Source organism: Delphinus delphis, chromosome 2 (assembly GCF_949987515.2).
Source record: "Delphinus delphis chromosome 2, mDelDel1.2, whole genome shotgun sequence".
NCBI lineage: Eukaryota > Metazoa > Chordata > Mammalia > Artiodactyla > Delphinidae > Delphinus > Delphinus delphis.
The window spans coordinates 158,601,500-158,623,937 of record NC_082684.1 but is presented as its reverse complement, the minus strand read 5'-3'; positions in this window follow the sequence as shown (position 1 = coordinate 158,623,937).

Genomic DNA, 22,438 nt, shown 5'->3' with positions numbered 1-22,438 from the left:
TCAGTAATTTGAACCACAAACATTTTTAAGATGTAACAGTCAAATAATGTTGAAGAAGGAGAGGGATCAATCTTAAGAAATGTCTTCCAAATAGGCCCAGGAAAATATGCTCATCATCGCTAATTGTTAGAGAAATGCAAATCAAGACTATCAATACAGTGAGGTACCACCTCACACAGGTCAGAATGGTCATCATTAAAAAGTCTACAAATAACAAATGCTGGAGAGGGTGTGGAGAAAAAAACCCTCCTACACTGTTGGTGGGAATGTAAATTTGTGCAGCCACTATAAAAACAGTATGGAGGTTCTTCAAAAAACTAAAAATAGAGTTGCCATATGATCCAGCAGTCCCACTCCTGGGCATATATCCAGACAAACTGTAATTCGAAAAGATACACGCACCCCAGTGTTCACTGCAGCACTATTTACAATAGCCAAGATAGGGAAAAAACCTAAATGTCCATCGACAGATGAATAGATAAAGAAGACATTTTCTAGGACTTCCCTGGTGGCGCAGTGGTTAAGAATTCGCCTGCCAAGGCTTTTGGGCTCTACGAAGAGGCTTGTTTTCCATTCAGTAAATGTACGTGTTTCTCAGAAAACAAAAAAAAAGAATCCGCCTGCCAACGCAGGGGACACGGGTTCAAGCCATGGTCTGGAAAGATCCCACATGCTGCAGAGCAACTAAGCCCGTGCACCACAACTCTGAGCCTGCGTGCCACAACTACTGAAGCTTGTGCGCCTAGAGCCCGTGATCTGCAGCAAGAGAAGCCACCACAATGAGAAGCCCGCACACCACAACAAAGATTAACCCCCACTCACCGCAACTAGAGAAAGCCCACAAGCAGCAACGAAGACCCAACGCAACCAAAAATAAATAAATAAATTTATTTTAAAAGAAGACGTGGCGTATGTGTATACACACACACACACACACACACACACACACACACACACACAATGGAATACTGCTCAGCCATAACAAAGAATGAAATAATGTCATTTGTAGCAACATGGATGGACTCGAGATTATCATACTAAGTGAAGGAAGTCAGAAAGATAAAGACAAATACCATATGATATCGCTTATATGTGGAATCTAAAATACGACACGAATGAACATATCTATGAAACAGGAACAGACACACATACAGATAACAGACTTGTGGTTGCCAAGGGGGAGGGGATGGGGAAGGGAAGGATTGGGAGTTTGGGATTAGCAGATGCAAACTATTATATACAGGATGGATAAACAAGGTCCTACTGTATGGCACAGGGAACAATATGCAATATCCTGTGATAAACCACAATGAAAAAGAATACGGAAAGCAATATATATGCATGTATAACTGAATCACTTTGCTGCACAGCAGCAATTAACACAATACAGTAAATCAACTATATGTCAATAAAAATTTTTTTAAAAAGAAATGTCTTCCAGTGTTTGGTAAATTACCAGTTCTGGTGCATCTGGGGGCACTGGGAAGATGAATCGTAACACCAGTGAACTAACCTGAACTCTGTCCATCAACCATTCTGAGCAGCTTAATTTCTCTGTGAGATATTTGTTGAGCTTGTACTTTGAAATAGACACTTTGAAAAAAAAAAAGAAATAGACACTTTGGATTGAAAAACGAATGAAGCACAGTTCCTGCCCTCAAGACGTTCCAAGTCTAAGAGACAAAGGCAGACATGCAAACAGGTAGTAAAAATGAAATGTGATTGAGGCTATAACGGAGGTTTGCACAGAGAGGGGTGGGGAAGCACAGAACAGAAAGGGCCAAAGTTCCTGGAGGGGTCAGAAGAGACTTCGCAGAAAGGAAAACTTTCGACCTGGGTCTGGACGATCAGTAAGAATTTGCCAAGGAGGGAAGGGAGGGTGCATGCAGATTTCAAGCAGAAGGAAAAGCATGTGTAAAGGAACAAAAACCAAAGAAAGGTATATCCATCAGAATAGCCTGGTGACAACCCCCAAATCTTAGCAGCATAGGCACAAAGATTTGTTTCTCACATTCATCCATTGGTCGGGTCCTGCTGGCAGAGTAGCCGCCATCTTGAACTCTGCTGGTCCCTGTGGCGGAGGGGAATCAAGCCAGGTTTGCACAGCAGTTGGTGGATTGCTCTGTCCCGGAAGTGACACACATCACTTCCACTCTGGCCGGAACTGATGACACAGCCTCACCCCACAAGGGGGCCTGGAAATGCAATCTTATCATGCACCCAGAAGGTGGAGACCTGCAGTGATTTGGCAAACAGCGCTAATAACCACACCAAAGGCACTGCAGAAGGCTGTGTGTTCAGGAAATGGCGCTGGAGGTGCTGGTGGTTAGAATGCAGGGAGCAGAGACGGGAACACAGAATAGGCTGGAAGAAATTGAAGGATCTGTTTGTGAAAGGCCTTCACTGTCCTTCTTTTGGGCCCCAAAATAAAAATTTTAAGTGCTTCAACAAGTGTGACAATCAGGGTTGAAAACAGCCACACCCCACCTTGCAGTTCAGGAACGGCTGTGTCACCCACAGATAGTATATGGGCTTGTGGCTGCTTTTCTGATCCTGGTGGAACACAGCCTTAAGCACAACGGAACCCTGGACACCTTTGAAGGAATTCGAACCAACAACTCCAGAGGTTGCAGTATTGCTTCCTACATTCCTACTTTTGATGTTAGTAATGCATTTCAATTTCTAGTCTTTAAGGCATCTTGAGGTCTGGGGTGAGGTCCTACGTATGTGTCAAGGATGGACTGATTAGCTCGGACTCTAAAATGCAATCTCCTTTTGGGGCATCTCTGCAGTCCTGAGTCCCAGAAACAGTCAGGAGCATCACTGAATCTTAATTCCAGTCCAATAGACTATTAGCTCTAGTCCAATACAATCTTAACTCCAGTCCAACAGAGCCCTAGAGTGCTGTTATTGGTGAGTGAGTGGGTACTCCATGCAAAAATGACTTTGCAAACAGCCTGACGCAGGAACCAAGCCAACAAGTAATCAGGTTTGTCAGTCGGTCTGGTGAGAGCTGTTTGCAAGTTCAGGCTTTTCCCTTAGGGCTACAGAGAAACAACGGAGTAGGTGCAAGAGTGGGGTTTTCTTTTTAAAACACAACTGGTGTGAAAGGCATCTAGCTTGTGTTCTGATACTGGTCCACTGAATTCAGAGAACAAACCAGAGCAAGGTGTTTGTGTGAAAAGAAAGAACCCAGGTCTCCTCTGATGTCTAACCCACTCCCTGACTTCAGGCATTTTCCAGTCCCTTCTCCAAATGAGGGTACCATACGGGTATGGAGAAGAAAACACCAGCAAAGCACTCTGGACTTCTCAGAAGAAAGCCAGTAGGTAAACATAAGGTATTAACAGTATGCACTTTTACTTTTTAATAGCTGTCACATCTGGCTCTTTGTTTTCTGCCCAGATTATAAAATGAATGGTTTAAGAATTTTTTAAAAATCCTACCAAAAACACATCCACCCACAAGACTTCCACTAGATGGTTGCATTTTAGATTCGATGTCAGTAGTCTTGGAATGTCTTGGATTCTTGTCTCCAGCAGGGGTTTCCTAGCTGCAGGAAACCTCATTAGCCTGACCCTGCCAATACCTTATGCCCTAAGAGCATCTCGGTATTGTGGGCATTAACTCTTCGAAATCAAAACTTTAAAAAATCTGTAAACAGCAACATATGAGTATTTTTGTATAAACCATAGACCTACAAGTGGAGACCAATAGTTTTTACAAAAGCAAATGACTTGTCACTTAATTTTTTTAAAAGGATATGCTCCTTCGAGGTGACAGAGTGCCCCTGGAGGTCTTCATCGTTCTATTTCTCCAAAGTGTTTCTAAAAACAGAGGAAACGTGAGGGGGAAATATTCACCCGAAAGTTATGGGGAAAAAAATCATTTAAGTGCTTCTCAGCATTCCTGGTCCAACGGCTTTTCCAGAGTTCACAGACAGAGGCAGGCGTGGCATTTATACCCAGATGGACATAAACCAGACTGTGGGATTATTGGGGCATTAACTACACCCGTGACAAAATGTCTAAAACTGACATGTTGAGGAAAGATATTTAAATTACCACCCAGAAGAAGAGCCTTTCTTCTAATTGAATTTAGACAGGAACTAAGAAGGGGGCCAAGTAAGGAACTCGGGCCTGAATAGCCCTGGAGCGCCCCTCCTTCCCCATCACTCTCCTCCCAGGAGACGCCCAGGCTTCCAAATCTCAGACAGCTCAGCGGTCCCCTCAAGATTAACAATGCTGTTTCCTGTTGAACCACCCAGAAACAACACTGGAAGTGGGTTTATTTTTACCCCAGGCTTTGTCATCTATCATTACTGAAAAACTAAGAGAGAAAAGTCGGTTTGGGCCGAGTATCCTGTAGAATATTCAAGATCTCTGTGCAGAATCTGGCCCTCCATCTGCCGCGTTTATCTTATTTGGAGTGTCCTCCTTCTTCTCCCTGCCAAGTCTCCTCATTAGCAAGGATATCTGTATTCCAAACAAGAGGCCGTCTCTCTTGGTCTGACGCCCAAGAGATTCTGTGATGATGTCACAATACAGCCCTTGTGATATCATAGCTTCTTTCACGGAAAGAAATCCTTGGTACCCTGGATGACATGGTATATTTAACCAGAAGTTTGGGGGTAATAAATGTAGAGATCTCTTGAAGATTTCTTCAGCACACATACAGCAAAAACTCACTTTATTGAAGGGCCTTCTCTCTGGATTCAGGAATACTTCATGGCTGGAGAGTATCTTTTCCTTGGTCTCCAGGATGGCACTGTGATGACCCCAGTCCCACTCCCTTTGCTCTCTTATTTCCATTTAATTTCCAGCTCTTTCCTATTTCCAGTGGATTTTTCCCAAGGTAGGACTACTTCCTACCTCCTCTTCTCAAACCCGACAAATGCTCCTTTCCGTGTTTTTTGACAGATAAGGAAACCAAGGCATCAGATCTTGCCCAAAGGCACACATCTATGTGGAAAAGAATGGAGCCCACCGTTCAGTTCTATCTGAAAGCAAAACCCAGTAGGTTGTACTTCCTCTGAGCAAATAATTGAAAGGAGGGATTTGGGTGATTGTCAAGGGTCAACATCCATGACCTTTATGTTTCTCATCACACGACAACTCTCATGCAAAAATCCTGGCAACAAAATCTGTTTCTCACATCCATACACTTATTTATAAATAAACACTAAAGCCACATTCAGAAACGAACTACCCGGGAGAAGCTTTTAAGCCTGTAGTGATCACTATCTGGTCCTGAGAATGAATGATGCTGTGACCAGGGGTCCTGCCCAGGGGGTTCTATTCAGTTGCACAGGGTGGGGAAGCGGTGATAGTTATTTACTGATAACCATACAGATGTTTATGCTCAGCTGTCCGCCTTATGTTGGGAAAGTGGGGTTTCCCCAGCTCCCCGACGTGCACTGACCCCTAACACACCTGTATAGGTCTGACTTTTGCCCATGGCATTCCTGGAGGAGGTTTAAGTCACCAGGCAATTAAAACCCAAGGTGCTGGGTTTGAAGCAAGGCAGCTTTCACCACGCCCAGTTAGAACTCAGAAGTCCAGCCTCGCTCTGGAATCCCTGGGGTTGCTTCGAGATGTCTCCGGCATGACCAGGCACAAAGCTCCAATTCCTTCCCCATCACCGTACCAGCAAATTTCACCCCAAGTCAACAAATGCCATGTAAGAATTCTATCCTAAACCCTCCTACGGATCCCTGGCAGAAGGTCAGTGGGGGTTTTTCCTCTGTTGCTTGGCTAACTCAGATCTCTCCTCTCCCTGTGGCTGCCTTGAGGAGACCAAGGTTCCAGGTTTTCTGGTTTCAAAATAAATTGGCAGAAATCTGAAGCGATGCCAATCCCGCCCTCCTGCCCTCAGGCAGCTGGGTCCCAGTGGGAGGTCTCTTAGCAACCAGGCTCAAGTCAAATATTTGGGCGTCTGGACACATGGATCGGGATGAGCTCATGAACAAAAACTCTCAACCCAGCTACCGAGGGTTAGGAAAGGATGCCGAGCCCCTCGGTCACCTCCCTGCACTGGGTGAAGCTGTGACTCACGAGGACCCTTCAATTAGAGGCAGCCCCAAGCTGGCAGGCCAGGCGTCCGACTTCTATTTCTGGCTTGATTTGTATCCTTGGAAAAGACACTTGAACTTTTTTGCTGCTGTGCCTACATAAAGCCCAGAGTTTTCATGTGACCCGCTGCATGCAGTCTTTGAGCCAGAAATCAGAATATTCAGACTCACGGAGGGCATGAGCCCTCCAATTCAACTCAGAAGTAAACCAGGAGGAAAGAGGCTTTCAGAGCCCTCTTCCCCTCACCTGCATCCTCCCCACAACCTTCTCTGCCAGTGACAAATGGTGAATGGGCGGGAGAAGGGGGCATATGGGTGCTAGACAAGAGAGTTTCACATCTTTTACTTTCCAGCCCCAAACCCCAGCTTTATGCTACTCTTGTGTACACATCAAATTTGGCTTCGGATGCTAATTTGAATTGATATCCTCATGCACAGGGAAGGCTGTATCTCAACTTTTTACATCTATAAAACAGAGCTTGGGACTTCCGTGGTGGTCCGGGGGTTAGAACTCCAGGCTTCCACTGCAGGCGGTTCAATCCCTGCTTGGGAACTAATATCCTGCAAGTCATGCAATGCAGACGAAAGAAAGAAAGAAAAGAAAGAAAGAAGGAAAGAAAGAAAGAAAGAAGAAAGAAAAGAAGAAAGGAAGGAAGGAAGGAAGGAAGGAAGGAAGGAAGGAAGGAAGGAAGGAAGGAAGGAAGAAAAAAACATGGAACTTTTAAATCCTAGTCTCCTGATCTTTTGAGAAATGGGCTGGTCAGGGCTCCCCTTCCTCAGCCAGCATGTGCCCGTCATAATTATCCATCGTGCCACGCCATGGGACATTTAAGTTGCTTATTTCTGTGTGCACAGATGTCTAACCTCTTCATTGAGTCCCAAAAGACAGATGCTGTGTCTCATATTCCCTTGTCATCTTTTTTTTTTTAACATCTTTATTGGGGTATAATTGCTTTACAATGGTGTGTTAGTTTCTGCTGTATAACAAAGTGAATCAGCTCTATATATACATATATCCCCATATCTCCTCCCTCTTGCGTCTCCCTCGCACCCTCCCTATCCCACCCCTCTAGGCGGTCACAAAGCACCAAGCTAATCTCCCTGTGCTATATGGCTGCTTCCCACTAGCTATCTATTTTTTGGTAGTGTATATATGACCATGCCACTCTCTCACTTCGTCCAGGCTTACCCATCCCCCACCCTGTGTCCTCAAGTCCATTCTCTACGTCTGCATCTTTATTCCTATCTTGCCCCTAGGTTCTTCATAACCAATTATTTTTTTTAGATTCCATATATATGTGTTAGCATACAGTATTTATTTTTCTCTTTCTGACTTATTTCACTCTGTATGACAGACTCTATGTCCATCCACATCACTACAAATAACTCAATTTCATTTCCTTTTATGGCTGAGTAATATTCCATTGTATATATGTGCCACAACTTCTTTATCCATTCGTCTGTCAGTGGACACTTAGGTTGCTTCCATGTCCTGGCTATTGTAAATAGAGCTGCAATGAACACTGTGGTACATGACTCTTTGAATTATGGTTTTCTCAGGGTATATGCCCAGTAGTGGGATTGCTGGGTCATATGGTAGTTCTATTTTTAGATTTTTAAGGAACCTCCATACTGTTCTCCATAGTGGCTGTATCAACTTACATTCCCACCAACAGTGCAAGAGGGTTCCCTGTTCTCCACACCCTCTCCAGCATTTACTGTTGTAGATTTTTTGATGATGGCCATTCTGACCGGTGTGAGACGACACCTCATTGTAGTTTTGATTTGCATTTCTCTAATGATTAATGATGTTGAGCATCCTTTCATGTGTTTGTTGGCAATCTGTATATTATTCTTTGGAGAAATGTCTATTTAAGTCTTCTGCCCATTTTTGGATTGGGTTGTCTGTTTTCTTGATATTGAGCTGCATGAGCTGTTTGTATATTTGGGAGATTAATCCTTTGTCAGTTGCTTCATTTGCAAATATTTTCTCCCATTCTGAGGGTTGTCTATTGGTCTTCTTTATGGTTTCCTTTGCGAGCAAAATCTTTGAAGTTTCATTAGGTCCCATTTGTTTATTTTTGTTTTTATTTCCATTTCTCTAGGAGGAGGGTCAAAAAGGATCTTGCTCTGATTTATGTCATAGAGTGTTCTGCCTATGTTTTCCTCTAAGAGTTTGATAGTTTCTGGCCTTACATTTAGGTCTTTAATCCATTTTGAGCTTATTTTTGTGTATGGTGTTAGGGAGTGTTCTAATCCCATACTTTTTTTTTTTTTTTTTTTGCGGTATGCGGGCCTTTCACTGTTGTGGCCTCTCCCGTTGCAGAGCACAGGCTCCGGACGCGCAGGCTCAGCAGCCATAGCTCACGGGCCCAGACACTCCGCGGCATGTGGATCTTCCCGGACCGGGGCACAAACCCGTTTCCCCTGCATTGGCAGGTGGACTCTCAACCACTACGCCACCAGGGAAGCCCTAATCTCATACTTTTACATGTAGCTGTCCAGTTTTCCCAGCACCACTTATTGAAGAGGCTGTCCTTTCTCCACTGTACATTCCTGCCTCCTTTATCAAAGATAAGGTGACCATATGTGCGTGGGTTTGTCTCTGGGCTTTCTATCCTATTCCATTGATCTATCTTTCTGTTTCTGTGCCAGTACCATACTGTCTTGATTACTGTAGCTTTGTAGTATAGTCTGAAGTCAAGGAGCCTGATTCCTCTAGGTCCGGTTTTCTTCCCCAAGATTGCTTTGGCTATTCGGGGTCTTTTGTGTTTCCATACAAATTGTGAAAATTTCTGTTTAGTTCTGTGAAAAATGCCATTGGTAGTTTGACAGGGATTGCATTGAATCTGTAGATTGCTTTGGGTAGTATACTCACTTTCACAATGTTGATTCTTCCAATCCAAGACATGGTATAGCTCTCTATCTGTTTGTATCATCTTTAATTTCTTTCATCAGTGTCTTATAGTTTTCTGCATACAGGTATTTTGTCTCCTTACGTAGGTTTATTTCTAGGTATTTTATTCTTTTTGTTGCAGTAGTAAATGGGAGTATTTCTGTAATTTCTCTTTCAGATTTTTTCATCATTAGTGTACAGGAATGCCAGAGGTTTCTGTGCATTAATTTTGTACCCTGCTACTTTACCAAATTCACTGATTAGCTAGTAGTTTTCTGGTAGCACCTTTAGGAATCTCTATGTATAGTGTCATCTACAAACAGTGACAGTTTTACTTCTTCTTTTCCCATTTGGATTCCTTTTATTGCTTTTTCTTCTCTGATCACTGTGGCTAAAACTCCCAAGACTGTGTTGAATAACAGTGGTGAAAGTGGGCAACCTTGTCTTTTTCCTGATCTTAGTGGAAATGGTTTCAGTTTTTCACCATTGAGAACAACGTTGGCTGTGGGCTTATCATATATGGCCTTTATTATGTTGAGGTAAGTTCACTCTATGCCTACTTTCTGGAGGGTTTTTATCATAAATGGTGTTCAATTTTGTCGAATGATTTTCTCCATCTATTGAGATGATCATGTGGTTTTTCTCCTTCAAGTTGTTAATATGGTTTATCACGTTGATTGATTTGCATATATTGAAGAATCCTTGCATTCCTGGGATGAACGCCACTGGATCATGGTGTATGATCCTTTTAATGTGCTGTTGGATTCTGTTTGCTAGTACTTTGTTGAGGATTTTTGCATCTATGTTCATCAGTGATATTGGCCTGTAGCTTTATTTTTTTGTGACATCTTTGTCTGATTTTGGTATCAGGATGATGGTGGCCTCGTAGAATGAGTTTGGGAGTGTCCTTCCCTCTGCTATATTTTGGAAGAGTTTGAGAAGGATAGGTGTTAGCCCTTCTCTAAATGTTTGATAGAATTCACCTGTGAAGCCATCTGGTCCTGGGCTTTAGTTTGTTGGAAGGTTTTTAATCACAGTTTCAATTTCAGTGCTTGTGATTGGTCTGTTCATACTTTCTATTTCTTCTTGATTCAGTCTTGGCAGGTTATGCTTTTCTAAGAATTTGTCCATTTCTTCCGGATTGTCCATTTTGTTGGCATATAATTGCTTGTAGTAATCTCTCATGATCTTTTGTATTTCTGCAGTGTCAGTTGTTACTTCTCCTTTTTCATTTTTAATTCTATTGATTTGAGCCTTCTCCCTTTTTTTCTTGATGAGTCTAGCTAATGGTTTATCAATTTTGTTTATCTTCTCAAAGAACCAGCCTTTAGTTTTATTGATCTTTGCTATCATTTCCTTCATTTCTTTTTCATTTATTTCTGATCTGATATTTATAATTTCTTTTCTTCTGCTAACTTTGGGGGTTTTCTGTGCTTCTTTCTCTAATTGCTTTAGGTGTAACGTTAAGTTTATTTAAGATGTTCCTTGTTTCTTAAGGTAGGATTGTATTGCTATAAACTTCCCTCTTAGAACTGCTTTTGCTGCATCCCATAGGTTTTGGGTTGTCGTGTTTTCATTGTCATTTGTTTCTAGGTATTTTTAAATTTCCTCTTTGATGTCTTCAGTGATCTCTCAGTTATTTAGTAGTTTAGCCTCCCTGTATTTGTGTTTTTTACAGAATTTTCCCTGAAATTGATATCTAGTCTTATAGCACTGTGGTCAGAAAAGATACTTGATACAATTTCAATTTTCTTAAATTTACCAGGGCTTGATTTGTGACCCAAGATATGATCTATCCTGGAGAATGTTCCATGAGCACTTGAGAAGAAAGGGTATTCTGTTGTTTTTGGGTGGAACATCCTATAAATATCAATTAAGTCCATCTTGTTTAATGTGTCATTTAAAGCTTGCATTTCCTTATTTATTTTCATTTTGGATATCTGTCCATTGGTGAAAGTGGGTGTTAAAGTCCCCTACTATGAATGTGTTACTGTCAATTTCCCCTTTTATGGCTGTTAGTATTTGCCTTATGTATTGGGGTGCTCCTATGTTGGTTGCATAAATATTTACAATTGTTATATCTTCTTCTTGGATCGATCCCTTGATCATTATGTAGTGTCCTTCTTTGTCTCTTATAGTAGTCTTTGTTATAAAGTCTATTTTGTCTGATATGAGAATTGCTACTCCAGCTTTCTTTTGATTTCCATTTGCATGGAATATATTTGTCCATCCCCTCACTTTCAGTCTGTATGTGTCCCTAGGTCTGAAGTGGGTCTCTTGTAGACAGCATATATATGGGTCTTGTTTTTGTATCCATTCAGCCGGTCTATATCTTTTGGTTGGAGTATTTAAGCCATTTACATTTAAGGTAATTATCGATATGTAAGTTCTATTACCATTTTCTTAATTGTTTTGGGTTTGTTATTGTAGGTCTTTTCCTTCTCTTGTGTTTCCTGCCTAGAGAAGTTCCTTTAGCATTTGTTGTAAAGCTGGTTTGGTGGTGCTGAATTCTCTTAGCTTTTGCTTGTCTGTAAAGGTTTTAATTTCTCCATCGAATCTGAGTGAGATCCTTGCTGGGTAGAGTAATCTTGGTTGTAGGTTCTTCCCTTTCATCCCTTTAAATATGTCCTGCCACTCCCTTCTGGCTTGCAGAGTTTCTGCTGAAAGATCAGCTGTTAACCTTATGGGGATTCCCTTATGTGTTATTTATTGTTTTTCCCTTGCTGCTTTTAATATCTGTTCTTTGTATTTAATTTTTGATAGTTTGATTAATATGTGTTTTGGTGTGTTTCTCCTTGGATTTATCCTGTATGGGACTCTCTGTGCTTCCTGGACTTGATTGACTATTTCCTTTCCCATATTAGGGACGTTTTCAACTATAATCTCTTCAAATATTTTCTCAGTTCCTTTCTTTTTCTCTTCTTCTTCTGGGATCCCTATAATTCGAATGTTGTTGTGTTTAATGTTGTCCCAGAGGTCTCGGAGACCGTCCTCAATTAGCTTCATTCTTTTTTCTTTATTCTGCTCTGTGGTAGTTATTTCCACTATTTTATCTTCCAGGTCACTTATCCGTTTTTCTGCCTCAGTTATTCTGCTGTTAATTCCTTCTAGAGAATTTTTAATTTCATTTATTGTGTTGTTCATCACTGTTTGTTTGCTCTTTAGTTCTTCTAGGTCCTTGTTAAACATTTCTTGTATATTCTCCATTCTATTTCCATGATTTTGGATCATATTTACTATCATTAGTCTGAATTCTTCTCCAAGCTGACTACCTATTTCCTCTTCATTTGTTTGATCTGGTGGGTTTTTACCTTGCTCCTTCATCTGCTGTGTGTTTCTCTGTGTTCTCATTTTGCTTAACTTACTGTGTTTGGGGTCTCCTTTTCTCAGGCTGCAGGTTTGTAGTTCCCATTGTTTTTGGTGTCTGCCCCAAGTGGGTAAGTTTGGTTCAGTGGGTTGTGTAGGTTTTCTGGTAGAGGGGACTGGTGCCTGTGTTCTGGTGGATGCGGCTGGATCTTGTCTTTGTGGTGGACAGGACCATGTCCCGTGGTGTGTTTTGGGGTGTCTGTGAACTTATCACGATTTTAGGCAGCCTCTCTGCTAATGGGTGGGGTTGTGTTTCTGTCTTGCTAGTTGTTTGGCATAAGGTGTCCAGCACTGTAGCTTGCCGGTCATTGAGTGGAGCTGGATCTTAGCATTGAGATGGAGATCTCTGGGAGAGCTGTTGCCATTTGATATTACATGGAGCCGGGAGGTCTCTGGTGGACCAATGTCATGAACTTGGCTCTCCCACCTCAGGGGCTCAGGACTGACACCCAGCTGGAGAACCAAGACCCTTTTGGGAAGTCTGAGGTCTTCTGCCAGGGTTCAGGTGTTCTGTAGTTGTTCCACACGTCGATGTATTTTTGATGTATTTGTGGGGAGGAAGGTGATCTCCATGTCTTACTCTGCCGCCATCTTGAAAGTCCCTCTATTTAGTTATTTATTTGTTTATTTGTTTGTTTGTTTACTTTTGGCTGCATTGGCTCTTTGTTGCTGCATGCGGGCTTTCTCTAGTGGCAGCAAGTGGGGGCCACTCTTCGTTGCTGTGCACAGGCTCCTCATTGCGCTGGTTTCTGTTGTTGTGGAGCACGGGCTTTATGCACATGGGCTTCAGTAGTTGTGGCTCGCGGGCTCTAGAGTGCAGGCTCCGTAGTTGCGGCACACAGGGTTAGCTGCTTTGCAGCATGTGGGATCTTCCTGGACCAGGGCTTGAACCCATGTCCTTGTAGACAGCATATATACGGGTCTTGATGGTTCCCTAATGTCCCCGGTAGAATTAAATGTCCTATGATTTCCCCCATCCCCTCCATATCCTGCCTCTCCCCCAACTTCTGTTTCTTAGAATCAGGAGAAGCTCCATTTATACAACAGATCCCTCTGGCTCTGGCCCCATGTTTCTCAAGCTTAGTCACCACAATAGATTAATTGAACACCGAGCTGGCCCCCAAAGCCATTCTGTAGCGAAGCAGATCCCACAACAAGCTAATTAGAAATCAAGATGCAACCACTGGGGGGACTTCCCTGGTGGCGCAGTGGTTAAGAATCCCCCTACCAGTGCAAGAGACACGGGTTCAAGCCTTGGTCCGGGAAGGTCCCACATGCCACAGAGCAACTAAGCCCACGCGCCACAACTACTGAGCCTGCGCTCTAGAGCCCGCGTGCCACAACTGAAGCCCACGTGCCTAGAGCCTGTGTTCCGCAACAACAGAAGCCACCGCAATGAGAAGCCCACACACTGCAACAGAGAGTGGCCCCTGCTCGCCACAACTAGAAGAAGCCTGCGTGCAGCAACAAAGACCCAGTGCAGCCATAAATAAATAAATAAATAAAAAAAAACATGCAACCACTGGAAGCAGCTTTATCACCCATCGGAGCTGACAGCAGAGAGATGCCCACAGGGCTGTCAATGGCTCTCCTTGTTCCCATCAGCCTGGTCCTTGTCCTAAAGCCGTGACTGCCATGTTCTGCCTCTAGTTCCAGCCCACAGCCCCATCTGATGATGTGATGTCCTCATCACACTGGGAGGTTGTAAGAGCGCCCATGCACTGCACAGGAAATGATCCCCAGAAGTAATTCCTTTCACTGGGGTCGGGTTCGGGGGAGGCTCTATAGATTCTAAAGAGTGTTCACACTGAAGAAAGTCTGCAGTTCTGGAATGCTGGGCTGCCTAGTCTCAGGAGGATTGGGGGATACAAAGAAGTGACTTGCTTCCCATTTAAGAAATTACATAAATCTTTCCTGAAATCATTGGCTGCCACCCTGCAGAGGAGCACAGAACAATTCCTTACCCGCCTATGAGACACATTAGTGCCCGGGGAAGAATTATAGCCACCCCTCATTATCTTTGGGTGTTCACAAGGTGACTTTGCTGCCACATCACTGTCTGTGGACCACGTGCTTCAGTTCACTTTGCTGGTTGTAAGGATGAATTTATACCCATTCATCCATTTACACTCTTGGCCATCTCCCTGCCCTGTGACCAGTGGCAGACACTTAGGGAATGTCTGGCTGTGGGCTGCAGCCATGGAAAAGAGCAAAGCTCGCTGGTTTAGACCTGGTCTGACCTGTTCTTAATGGTCAGGGGACCAGGAGGGCAGGTGTACCTGCCGTGGAGCCATTCCCGGCATCTGGCAATTCTGTAATTCCTACCGACTCCAATAACCAGAAATCATAGTCTGGCAGCCCATGGGCTCAATCAAGCCTCTATATATGATTTGTTTTGGCCAGAGAAAGTTTGATTTTTGTTTTTTAAGTTGCCAACATCTAAAATGTAAGAGATTTCATACAAAAATCTGGATTCCTTGAAAAATCAGAAGCTTTAGCAACACTTTTTTTTTTGCAGCTGTCCTTTTTTTCTTTTTTTTAACATCTTTCTTGGAGTACAATTGCTTTACAATGGTGTGTTAGTTTCTGCTGTATAACAAAGTGAATCAGCTATACATACACATGCATCCCCATTTAGCAACACTTTTGATTAGCTGTCATCACTTGGAGCTGAATAGTCCTGCTTGTTTAGATAGAGCCCTCCAGCCACCGGAGTTCTACTACACATGGAACCAGGTATTGTGGGGCCTGAAGCTTGTGTAATTTGGGGTGACGTCTCTAAAAAAATAAATCAAAATTTTAACTAGGGGGAGGGATAAATTGGGAGATTGGGATTGACATATATACACTACAATATATAAAAGAGATAACTAAGAACTTACTGTATAGCACGGGGAACTCTACTCAGTACTCTGTAATGACATATATTGGAATAGAACCTAAAAAAAAGAGTGAGGACTTCCCTCGTGGTGCAGTGGTTAAGAATCTGCCTGCCAATGCAGGGGACACGGGTTCGAGGCCTGGTCCGGGAAGATCCCACATGCCACGGAGCAACTAAGCCCGTGCACCACAACTACTGAGCCTGCACTCCAGAGCCCGCGAGCCACAACTCCTGAAGCCTGGGCACCTAGAGCCCGTGCTCTGCAGCAAGAGAAGCCACCGCAATGAGAAGCCCGCGCACCGCAACGAAGAGTAGCCCCCACTCACTGCAACTAGAGAAAGCCCGTGCATAGCAACAAAGACCCAACACAGCCAAAAATAAATAAATAAAATAAATTTTTTAAAAAACCTTAAAAAAAATAAAATAAAATAAAAAAGAGTGGATGTGTGTATATGTATAACTGATTCACTTTGCCGTACAGCAGAAACTAACACAACATTATAAAGCAACTATACTCCAAGAGAAATTAATTTTTAAAAAATTTTAAATAATATTAAAAATTATTTTAATTAAAAAACAAAAATTAACTAGAAAATTGTTAGGGCCTCTCCAAGGGCTTGAGCAAGTGAATGGTCAGGAAGCTCGAAGGTCTTGAGCCTCCACAGTAAAGCCAGCTCAGGTCTCCAATCCCGGCCTCTCCTCCCCAGCCTAAGGCCTGCGAGAGCTGCCCGTCCAGTCGTTTAGGCCTCTGAGCCCGTGACCTCTTGCTTGTGCGTTGTTGCCATCTGCTCCTGCCACCATGTTTCTTTCCAGGCCTGATTTCCAGTATAAGCACAGCTGGGTCCTGGCCCTGAGCGGCTGGCCTCGCCTTCCCTAAAACTCCAGCCACTAAAAGAAAGGATAACTACATTTCAGGTCATAAAAAGAAGTCCTCTGCTTTGTGAGGTTAAAAGGAGAGGAGAGCCCAAGCGTTCCCCTAGACGTCACATAGAAAGTGACTCCTTAGCAGCAAGGAGGTCTGTGCAGAGCCACACAAAGTTGGGGGGCAGTGGGAGCGGGTGCAGAATAAATGCCTGTTCGGTCTGCAAACTCGTTTCCCTTACTTCTGGGATGCTCATTTGGCTCACAGATGGTCCATGGTCTCTAAATGACCTTGTTTTGGGGGGCCGGGTGAGGGGGAGACATGTCCCCCCATAAATGTTTTCCAAATGGGTGGTGGGCTGTATTACCACAATTAGATTAGCAAGGAGACAACCTGCAATACTGACTGAGCATCTACTGTGCACTAACCCTACCTCTTGCGTAACAAGTTTTGTACTAGACACATGCTGGGCTGCCCTGTGGGTATTTGTAACCTAGTTTCAGAAAGACCCACAGAGAACAGTTAGGTCACAGGGAAATACAATAAAGGCTTGTAGGAATTCAGAGGCTGGCCTGGGAAGATGTTCCTGGAATAGAGGTGAACCCCAGGGGCCCCGAATGTGCAAGGATCAGCAATGAGGAAATTCCAGGTGGTGAGAAGGGCTTGGGAGACCAGGAGGTCTGGACTCTGGAGGGCTAGAGGGTGGGCTGGGAGCAAAGAGAAATAAAAAGGAAAGAAGGGGGGCTTCCCTGGTGGCACAGTAATTAAGAATCCACCTGCCATTGCAGGGGACACGGGTTCGATCCCTGGTCCGGGAAGATCCCACATGCCGCAGAGCAACTAAGCCCGTGCACCACAACTGCTGAGCCTGTGCTCTAGAGCCCGCCAGCCACAGCTACTGAGCCCACTTGCCTAGAGCCCGTGCTCCTCAACAAGAGAAGCCACCACGATGAGAAGCCCGCAGGCACCACAATGAAGAGTAGCCCCCGCTCACCGGAACTAGAGAAAGCCCACGCACAGCAACGAAGACCCAATGCAGCCAAAAATAAATAAATAAATTAATTAATTTTAAAAAGGAAAGGAAAGAAGGCAGGGAACCTATCAGGAAGGGATTGAATTCTAGATAAAGGTCTCTGGATCGTGTGACTCATTGATAGAGTACCATAAATAAAAATGCCTGTGGGCAGTGCTTTTCAGTTTACTGAAAATAAACATTGCAGTTTATCCCACTTGACTCTTAGGTATACTCTGCGTTACACAACAAAGGTTTATTAGAAAATCCAGGCGAGCGCCAAACCAAAAAAACTCAACCATCAATAACCGCTGCTAAGATTTTGGCATGTTTGCTTCCTGTTTTATTTCTAAACATAATTTTTCTTCAGAAATGGGATGAATATTTTTCACTAAACACCATTTTATGAGACTTTCCCCATGTCACTGAATATTCTTTGAGGACCAGATGTTTACCAGCTGCATGCTATTCCTTTTTTTGGTGTACCAAATGTGATTAATGATTGTTTTCTGTTAAACTTTTAAGTTGTCTCCTATTTTCATTAGTATAAATAATGCCTCAGTGAGCATTCCAGTATATAAATATCCGTCTGCACTTCTCTGATTACTTCATGATATGAAATTACTAGAGCAAAAGGTATAAGTATTTTGAGAACTCTGAATATATACTGACAAATTGTTTTAAAAAAAGATTTTACCAATTTACACATTCATCAGGAGTACGTGAAAGGGCTTGTTTTCCTACAGAAACACCCTATAGTTAAGTACTGTTTTTTAATTTGATAAATGGAAAATGGAATTTTTTCCGAATCGCATCTAAATAATTTTTTTTGTTAATCATGAATTTGAATTTTTAATGCGTTTTTCATTAATGTGTACCTCTATTTTCTAATAAACCTGTATTGTGTTCATTTATCTTTTGGATTTTTTATGGTTTGATTTTTACATTTCACTCTTAATCCATCTGAAATTCACTGTGACGTGCCTTCACCTCCAATGGTGCAAAGTATGTAAGTTGAGACTTCCCCCAGATAGTCTGTTTTTCTACCATCATTCATTAAATAATTCATTAAATAAGTTCAATAAATAAATCCCTTTAGCAATGATTTGTAAAGCTCCTTTGTCATATACTCTTATGTGTCCTGGGACCATATTCTATTCATCTGTGTTTTACTATCTATGCCAATAACACACTACTTTAATTACTGTAATCTTATGATACACATATAGAACATTTTGCTGTTTCAGAGATCTTTCATGTGTGTACTTTTATAAATAATAATTCTACATAGAAACAAAGATAACCCATTTCTCTCACTTCTTTTCTGCTAGTTATTACTCATTTAAAAGACAAATAGTCGGGCTTCCCTGGTGGCGCAGTGGTTGAGAGTCCACCTGCCGATGCAGGGGACACGGGTTCGTGCCCCGGTCTGGGAGGATCCCACATGCCGTGGAGCGGCTGGGCCCGTGAGCCATGGCCGCTGGGCCTGCGCGTCTGGAGCCTGTGCTCCGCAACGGGAGAGGCCACGGCAGTGACAGGCCTGCAAACCACAAAAAAAAAAAAGACAAATAGCTACATAAAAGACAAATGTTGTGAGAAACGGGTATCTGGACTAAACCTAAAAAAGGATTTTGGAATTCTGTGCCTTTTCTTTGAGGAAAAATAAAATAGAACAAAAAGCACAGTCTGGTTATTAAAATGGAACACTTACTAAATTGGAAAAATCAAAACAAAACTGTAGCGGAATCTGAACTTAAGGTTTTGATTTATTTTTCTAAATTGAGAACGGGTCTGTTCACCTCAAGGAAACCTGGATCCGTAAAGCAAGCCAAGCCTCGGAGGTGGACAGTTATGATGCCCTGAGCTTTGCTTTCCTAAACAGAAACCTTTGGGGATGAGAATCCTTAGAGATGGAATTGAATTCACTTACTCTACTCTTTAGAAGTGACTCATGAATCGTTGGCTTTATACTGAACTTGGTCTACTGGGGCTCAAATGCTTCTCTAAAGCAGGTCTATAATAATAGGCACCTACCACCTACCAGCACCCTCCGAGCCTTCCTTGAACCACCCCCGCCCAACTCAGCTAGCCTGGGAAATGAGTGCCCTGGTTCACAAGCAAACTCTGGGTGAGCTGTGATCAGTACGATCCATTGCCATCACTAGAAAGCAGTCAAGGTGCTCACCCTCTTAGACACAGGTAAGTCAATCTACCTCACCTTCTGGGCTGTGAGCTCCTGCAGGACAAGGTCTGTGATTTACTTATTGCTCTACTGTCAATGGATGGCATCTGACAGTCAATCAGTGCATGCTTCTTCAATGAAGGAATGAATGAGTGAATTGCGACATTCAAAACACGGTCTGTTACCACTGACTTGGGCTCAGCAGTAGTCAATACGGTTAAACTCACGATCTTAGCAATTTGGAAAATTTTACATGCCTGAATATCTATGTGACTCCTCTATCTATCCAGCTAGCTAAAAAAGAACGTCAAAAAAAAGGTATATGTGATGAGCAGCATCATGTCCTTGTCTTCTTAGAGCTAGAGAGGGAGCCTTGCTTTTTTTTTTTTTTTCTGTAGGTGGGTAAATAAGAATGGGATGACGAGGAGAGGCCTGAGCATGGAGGCAGCTACGCAGATGCAGCATTAAAAACAAACACCTTACAGGTCCAGGAAGACAGACCCATGCCGCATGTGATTTTATTCACGTTTTTCTGGGCTGTGTTTTCAAGAAAATGGATGTTCCTAAGGAATGTCTGAAAATGAGCGAATTGGCCACACCTAAGCTCCATTCTTGCCCTAAAATTATATGAATCTAGGACAGGTCATCTTTTCCAGAAATGGCCATAAGAAAGAAGAGAGTCCTGAGTGGGGAAACCAACCCCTTTCTATTATAATTAATTGGTTTTCCTTCATGCACAGCGGTTTACTTACTGCTCTGTACACAGAATAAGTATGCACTAGGCAGCACTACACACCAGATACTGACTGTAACTAAAGTATTGTGGGTGCAGAAATGGACATTTTCAGAGACAAGTCAAGCTTCATTAAATCCAAAGGAAGACTATTCACAATCTGAGCTCAGAATTTTCTAGAAAAGAATGACAACCCCATCTAAAAAAGGTTGCCTAATAGAGGGAATAATATTCCCTAATAGAGGTCTCTATGGGGGTCACTTTAATAAACTGGGAATAAGACATGTACTTGATCTTTATTGTCATCTAGAAAAAAATGCATCTAAGGCACTGAAAACTCACCAAAAGCAATTTACCTTGAACAGCCCAGGTCGTTGTTTCTCTTAGTCATGTGTATGATCTTTAAAGAAATTGTTTGGCTAAGTAAACACAGGAAAGCTTCAACTCAGCTGCAGCCCAGTTGTTGTGAATTCCAAATTAGAAGTGTCTAAACTTAATGAAAATGTGTGACAGATTGAAATTCATCATTTCATAATGTACCATAAAACTCAGGCAAAGGGCCCACCAACCTTGGTTACCTACTTCTACAGCCACTGTTTGTTGGTACCAGGACGCTCATTTTTAACCTCAATCTGTTTTATTTCCCCTTGATTCTCAGGCTCCCAAGTGCAGTCTCACCCCTCCACACGTTGAACTGCTATACCCTCGCAAAATGCAAATTAATTTTCCATATTAGCCTGAAGAAGACAAGGAAATCCCATGAACAATGGATTCCATAGCAAACAGGAATTTTTTTAAGTTGCTTGTTGTTTGGATGAGCCCTACAGGCACCCCGTTTATCCCTATAAAGGACTGCAAGGCAGCTATAGGCAAGAGAGCCTAGTGGTTAGGACAATAGGCTTTGGTGCTAGATAGAACTGGGTTTCAGCCTCAGCTCTGCCTGTGGCTGAACTTCTCTGAGCCTTAGTTATCGCATCTGTGAAACTGGGGAAAATATATATAAAGAGCTGGGCCCACTTCCCAGGACACAGAAGAGACTCATGAAATAAGAGCTATTATTAATCATCAACAATAAAGAATTCCTTCTAAACAGGCACTAAACAAAAATAGGTAACTAATAAGGACCTACTGTAGAGCACAGCGAACTCTCCTCAATACTCTGTAATGACCTACATGGGAACAGAATCTAAAAAAGAGTGGATATACGTATATGTATAACTGATTCCCTTTGCTGTACACCTGAAACTAACACAACATGGTAAACAACTAGACTCCAATAAAAAGTAAAAAAATCAGGAACTAAACAGACAAGAGACAGAAAAGAGGAGACCGCTAGTCCATCTTCCTGCTGCTAAGGTGTGAAACGACCCTAGAAAATGTATTCCTGCATGTGACAAGTAATAGTTAAAATAGTTGATAACCCAACGATCCATTTTGTAAATAAGACCTCCCCCAAGGGAGCCAGCACGTGAAACACCATGGCTGTCTCTGGAGAGTTATGTGTAGGAAGCTACTGGAAACTAGGCCAGTCCATGTGGATTGTCCAAAAGCATAAAGTCATTGCTGGAAGCCTGCCAGACCCACTGACTTAGAAGAATGACACCCCGGATGTGTGGAAAATGAGCATCTGAGTTAAAGCTCTGGGTGAGGGCAGGATGACTACCTTTCAACACAGCTCACCCCAAACAGACAGCCAGGGGCCCCACTCCCCACCCCATTACCAGCAGCCTGGACTTGACAAAGGAATGTCACTCCAAAAGTTCATGGATAAGTTGGCTTTTGGAACCCAAAACACACATTACTCAAAAAAAGGTGGTACGAATAGTTGTTAGGTTTTTTTTTCTGATCAGCTCCATGAAAGACTCCACAGTTAAAGGTGGCACTGGAGCGGTACCCCAAAGCCTGACCCCCGAGACCAATGGCTTACTTTCTTAGCTGTGACAGCTAAACAGCCAAATAAAGCATCCCCTGCCTCAGTTTCTCATATGTAAATTAGAAATAATAATACTTCTGTCTTGTTGCATAGTTGCAAGGATGAAGTAAGTGAATGCTTATAAAGCATTTAGATCATACCTGGTACATAACAGGTGTTCAATTAACATCAGCTCTCATTATTTTTACCATGAAGGCTATGAGGTCTCAAAGTAGGATACCCAGGCACAGTGGGGAATTTCAGCCTCCAAAAAGAGGGAGGAGTTGCACAAGAGCCCTGTGACAAAGAGAAAGGACTTGGGGGAACCAGCTCCGAAGGCAGCTGTTCACTGAGCACCTAGTATGTTCCAGGCAGGGTGTGACAAGATTTACACGCACCATCTCTTACTCTCCCTAACACGGCTTTAAGCAAATTATTAATGTGATCACTATCACCTCTAGTCTGTTCATGAGGAAACTGGGACAAAGGAACTCATTGAACACCACTGGGCTCATTCCATTTTC